Raw genomic sequence first — 6,000 nt, forward strand, 5'->3', positions numbered from 1 at the left:
GAAAGTAATCAGGGAGAGATGCCGACATCAGGGGGAGGATCCAAGGATATGATGTCGACATATTTTACTTCGAAATTGAAGCTGTGTTGTACTCTTTTTCCCTTCGATCGAGAATATTTTTTCCCAAAGGGTTTTGTTACGCGACAAGGTTTTTAGCGAGACATCACTAAAAAAAAGCATCAAGTATGTTGAACGTTGAAGACATAAAGATTGCGTTGATATTATTGAAAATATCTGAATCAAAGAAATGAAACACGATAGTCTGTTAAGCAACGTAACTTCCAGAATCAACATCATGGTCTTATAAACATTCAAGTCACCAAAGTAAAGTGTGATAAACTTCTTTTGACTGCATTAGACTAATGAAAATTGTCTGACATCGGGGGGAGCATCTAATGGTGTGTTAAACTATTTTCCTTCGCCGAGGTTACTTTTTCCCACAGGGTTTTGTTACTCGGCAAGGTTTTTAATGAGACAACAACAAACACCGGGAATGTAATTTCCCAGCTAAGGCTATTGTCTTTCCCACGAGGATTTTCATCCTTAAGAGTTGTGAAACAACTAGTCAACTTCAACGGAGCAAAGTGATCATCTGCAACGGATCACCTTTACTTGCATCTGTCATGTTGTACTCTTTTCCCTTCGTCAAGGTTTTATCCCACTGGGTTTTCCTTGTCAAGGTTTTAATGAGGCAACATATCCGAGTCCAACTATATTCTAAGATTGCTTAATATACTCTTTTTCTTTAGTTCAGGTTTTGTCCCTCTCGACTTTTCCTGACGAAGTTTTAACGAGACAATTAACTTAGACTAGTCGGTCCTTGAAGATCGTATTGCATGTGATGAACTACATGTAAAGTACGAGACAACATGTGAAGTACTACATGTGAAGAGTTGTACCAAGGTTTTATCCCACTGGGTTTTTCCTTGTCAAAGTTTTTGTAAGGCAATTGATTTCGTCACAAGTCATCAAGGAGAGAACGACGTTTGAAGAACTACGTTCAAAGCACTGTGTATAAAATTTGTTATTGAACCGCACAAGGGGATGTTACAGGGCCTATGGCCCATGGATATGCGGTCCATCTTATTTCCACTTTATTTGTACATAAAGAAACCTATGTATCAGAATAGCTATTCTCTCTGATAAGATATTCTCCATCTTGTCTCTACATCTTCTCTAATTCTCCTAAATCATTTGATTATTACTGTTACTAGTTTTTCAGTTCAACGGACAGTGGTGACTGAAGAAACGGCTTTTAGTCTCATTTATATTCTAATGCAACGTGTGAAACTTAGGTTCGCCGCATCATCAAGCATCTTTGAATTTTAGTTTATTCGGATATCCGCATATACCCATTCAAATGGGGATATTTCGATTTTCGGTTAATCGAGACTGACATCAAGATAATTTTACTGTGAACAGTAAATACTATGGTAAACATATGGGCTACAGTCGACACTTCGAATGTAAAGTACCCTGTTGTGCCAAGTACATATGGCACATTACAACCGGATAAAATTATGAATGCAACAGGGTGCATCATTGTCCAGGAGTTCCTTTTTTTTGTTGAAAGCTATTATTGGGGCGTCACATTTTATTAGAGGGGCGTCACCTAATAGGACAAAAACGGGTCATCCAGAAGTAATATCAAAAACCCCTTATCTCAAATAATTTTGTAATGACCGAATAACCCTTTAGTTAATTTTAATTTTATTTAATTTAATTAGATAATAATTAATTTCTACGGTTGGAATCAATCCAAACCTGGACGTAAAACCAATTTCTACGGTTGGAATCAATCAAAACCTGAACGTAAAATCAATTTCTACGGTTAGAATTAAAAGGAACCTGGACGTAAAATTGAAATTTACGGTTAGGTTGACGAAAGGAAAATTTAATAAACTAAACCTAGACGTAAAATTGAAAATTACGGTTGGAATTCAACTAAACCTAGACGTAAAATTGAAAATTACGGTTGGAATTCAACTAAACCTGGACGTGAAATCACTTCTATGGTTGGAATTAAAAGAAAACTGGACGTAAAATCGGATTTTACGGTTGGAATTAAAAGAAATCTGGACGTAAAATGAGCTTTTACGGTTGGAAACTAATCCAAACCTAGACGTAAAACTACATGCAAATAAAATTTTACGGTTGGAATTAATCCTAACCTGGACGTAAAATCACTTCTACGGTTTTTAATTTAATTTAGTTAAAGGGTAAGCTAGACATTTTGTATATGTGTTAGGATATCCCATAACTACTTTTTTGGACATTATGAATCCAAGTGAAGCCCCTCTATTGGAATGTGACGCCCCAATAATAACCTTCTTTTTGTTAGCAAATTTATTTTTTTCATAGATAAAAGGACGGGTTCAAATTTTGGCCACTGGTATCATCACATAATAACTTTACCACTATATCACAGTGATGTCGATGTCATTCTTAAAGGATATAAATAGTAATTTGATTCATTTGAACCAAAATACTAATTAATCAATATAGCAACTCTATCATCCAGCTTAACAGTGGTGATAGGACTTTGTTTCCGAAAGATACTTGGATATTTGACCAACCATCTTGTTAGAGTTTTCCACTTCTTTACAAGCGCTCAAGGAAAAAGAAAACTATTATGCAGAAGAGCATGGAATTTCAATTTCTTAAGACGACTTGGGCTGCATTTCACACCACTGAGATTAAATTTCTAGGTAATTTCAAGTATCTAGAATTTTAATTTCAGGTGGTTTCGACTACCTCGTGATCGTCTGTTGAGACATTCCCAAATCCGCGCTCTAATCATTTCTGACATCCCTTCCTTGATAGTACCTTTTTCTGCTTTTGTCATCTCCTTCGTGAGCCTTTTCAATTTCTGTAGTTGTCGAACATGGCCATCTGGCTCATTCTATATGTCTTATAGGGTCGGTCTAGCCAGAGGTGCACTATCAACATTCTGTTGCTTGGCTTTGTCTTGAACAACCTCCTTCCTTCCTCCCGTTGTGGTCGCCAACTGATTTAGGGGTAATTTGATATTAGGCTTACTTGTACTAGCCACAACAAGTACAACACCCTTTCTTAAAGAACCAAGTGAGAGGAGATCCTTTCCATGGTATTATTTCCTACTTTATGTAGACTTTCGCTAAATCCCTCCTTTCTATGACATTATCACACAAAGTCAGGAGCGGAGCCAAGGGTTGACTAACCCTGGCTCTTGCCCCCTAAAATCTGCAAAACTATAAAAAAAACCTTAATTTCATTGTAAATTTTACATTTAGTCCACCTATTTTTAGAATTTAGACCACCTAGTGCACACATTTTATAAATTTTTGTTTTAATCTCCCTCATATTGAATATCTGGCTCCGCCACTGCACAGAGTCCAATTTTGTGCGCACTCAAGGAGTGTCCACAAAACAAATCAATTTTATTGCTGGTAGCAAAAGGATTGAACCTAAAACTACAATGAATTAACCTACCTGCAAGTATACAGGATCTAAAGCAGCAAGTGTGCAAATAAGGGGAAGTCCACAGGGACTTGGTGTGTGTAGTTGAATTTAGGCTTTTGCTTAACTGATTTCAGAGAATTTTGGGCAGTGATTGAAAGCAAAAAGCACAGCAGTGCAAAGCAGTGTGTAAAGGAGCAAAGATAAGACAATGGAAGCAATGTGCAATGTTTAATAAACAAGAGCATGAATGAACTAAGGGTGTAAACAGTGAGAATGAGGGAACCAAGGTTATCAAATCCACCTCTAACCTACACTTTGCATTGAACTGATTACACTACTCTTGTCCTTATAACAGATAAGGGTTGAGATTCTAGTCTGCCCTACATCTAAGGTGTTTCCCCACTAGAAAGATTAATCACAACTAAAGCATTTCTCCAAAGTACTAACTGTCTAGGTAAAGCACAACTAGTCTAAGGATCAATGATAATCTAGTTTAGCATGAGTTGTAGCTTTATCAACATAGTATGAGCCTAACTACAATGCATACATGGCATACAATGTGAGAGTAAAATGCTGATGTACTAGGTTAATTTTTTCATGAGCATTTTTAACAATCAAGAGCAATACTATCAGAGTGCAATGCACAGTAGCAGATTAGAGTTTCATTGAAACCTTAGCAAGCAAATTTAAACATGCTAAACATAGTTAACAATTGCAATGGAAATGTACAATGAACTTAAGATTGAACAAAAGTTATCAGTGGAGGGCACTGGCTACTCCAGGCCTCTAGGGTTGAGCTCTGGCTAACCCAGGCATACCCACACACACACAATACCATGTTCTATTTATACCCAAAATTAGGGTTCTTAACAGTTTCCCCCAAAATTCCCAAATTAGGGTTTACATTGAAAATTAAAATTAAAGCTCACCCGTCTCTGCTTTTGTTGTCTCCCCCTCGATCCATGTCTTGTCTTCCTTCTCTGCTACTCCTCCTGCTCCAATTGTCTCTTACATCGCCTCTGCTACAAACCCTAGTTCTCTCTTTCTTGGTTGTAGCGTCTTTGCGAGAAGCTAAAACTAAGCTAGAGAGAGTCTAGGGTTTAGGGTTAGTCTGCTGTGTTGTCGGGTGAAGGTAGTGATGGTGAAGCTCGAGAAGAAGGGGAAGAATGGTGTTGCAGGTCTGTTGGTCGGGGAAGAAGGAGAAATTTTGGAAGAAGAGGAGAAGAAGGAGAGAAGAAGTCGATGGTTTTGGGAGAAGATATTTGGTGCTAGGGTGTTGAGCGGGTGTATCAAAATTTGATGATCGACGATGAAAAGCGTAGGATGAAAAGGTGATGGAGTGATCCAACGACGCGATGGAATGGATGTGGAGCGACCGTTGGATGATGAGATAATCAAAATTGACGGCGAAGATCGGGGTTAGGTGCTATGATGTTAGACAAGGACTTCAGAGTTCTATGTACTCTGATGAAGCGACCGTTGGATGATGGAATGGATCCAATCTGACGGCTAAAGAGAGAAGCGGGTTTGGGCTTGGATTTTAGGATAAGGAAATGGGTTTGAGTTTGGGAAATGGGTTGGGCTTGGACAATTCTGAGCCCACTTCTTCTTTAAGAACAAATTCTTCCTTGTTAAGCCCATTTTTATCCTTGAGTCTTCCATACCACAATCTCCACTTATTTTCCGCTAGAGTTTCCGTCGGCTTTCTCCCGTGTCTTTGCTCTTTTCGCTCCGCAACTCATCCAAGTCTTTATTTGGTACCTAAAAATGCAAAATTAATTAATAAAAGATATTTATCCTTGAGGAGAGTAAAATACAAATTCATTGCAAAAAGGGAATTTATGGTATGCAAAAAGGGATAAGTTCCAATAAAATGGTAGCAAAATAATGCAATATTTGGCACCTATCAAATACCCCTAAACCTGAATTTTACTTGTCCTCAAGTAAAACAGAAACTAAGGAAATCCTACCTATACCACTGTCGATGGTTTCTCGATTGCATTTAGCGAATGCAATAAGCCTTTTGATCCACTAAGTGTCCCTAGTGGACAAGTGAAGTCTCGCGAGGGTTTGCTTAGAACATACCCACAAAGTTCTAGGCCAAAATATGAGCTCAGATTCCATCAAATGTGACATGTGCAAGACAGTTTAAGCTCACAGCAAAATGGAGACGTCAATTTAGCTATCAAAGTCACAATCCTAGCACTGATAACAAATAAAGACATGTGATAAGAGTGTAAAGTGTATCTACACATGTGTAAAGAAAGATCAGATGTTATGACTACTAATCACCAAGAGATAGTTTCTCAGGCTAAGAACCGAGGTCGAAATCTAGCTAGCTGTCCGGACTTTACGAGAATTGTGAATGAGTTGGAGGTATTTCACAATTACTCGCGTTGTACATCAATGGCATACACCCTTCCTTGCTTATTACACTAAAACAATAAAAGATGACTCTTATTTACATTGACTACTCTCTTTTATTTTTGGACAATAGAAAATGGAATTGATAAATACTTGATTTTTTTGATTTTTCAGAATATATACATCATTTTTTTT

The sequence above is a fragment of the Papaver somniferum genome, chromosome 7 (genome assembly GCF_003573695.1).
Source record: "Papaver somniferum cultivar HN1 chromosome 7, ASM357369v1, whole genome shotgun sequence".
Classification (NCBI taxonomy): Eukaryota; Viridiplantae; Streptophyta; class Magnoliopsida; order Ranunculales; family Papaveraceae; genus Papaver; species Papaver somniferum.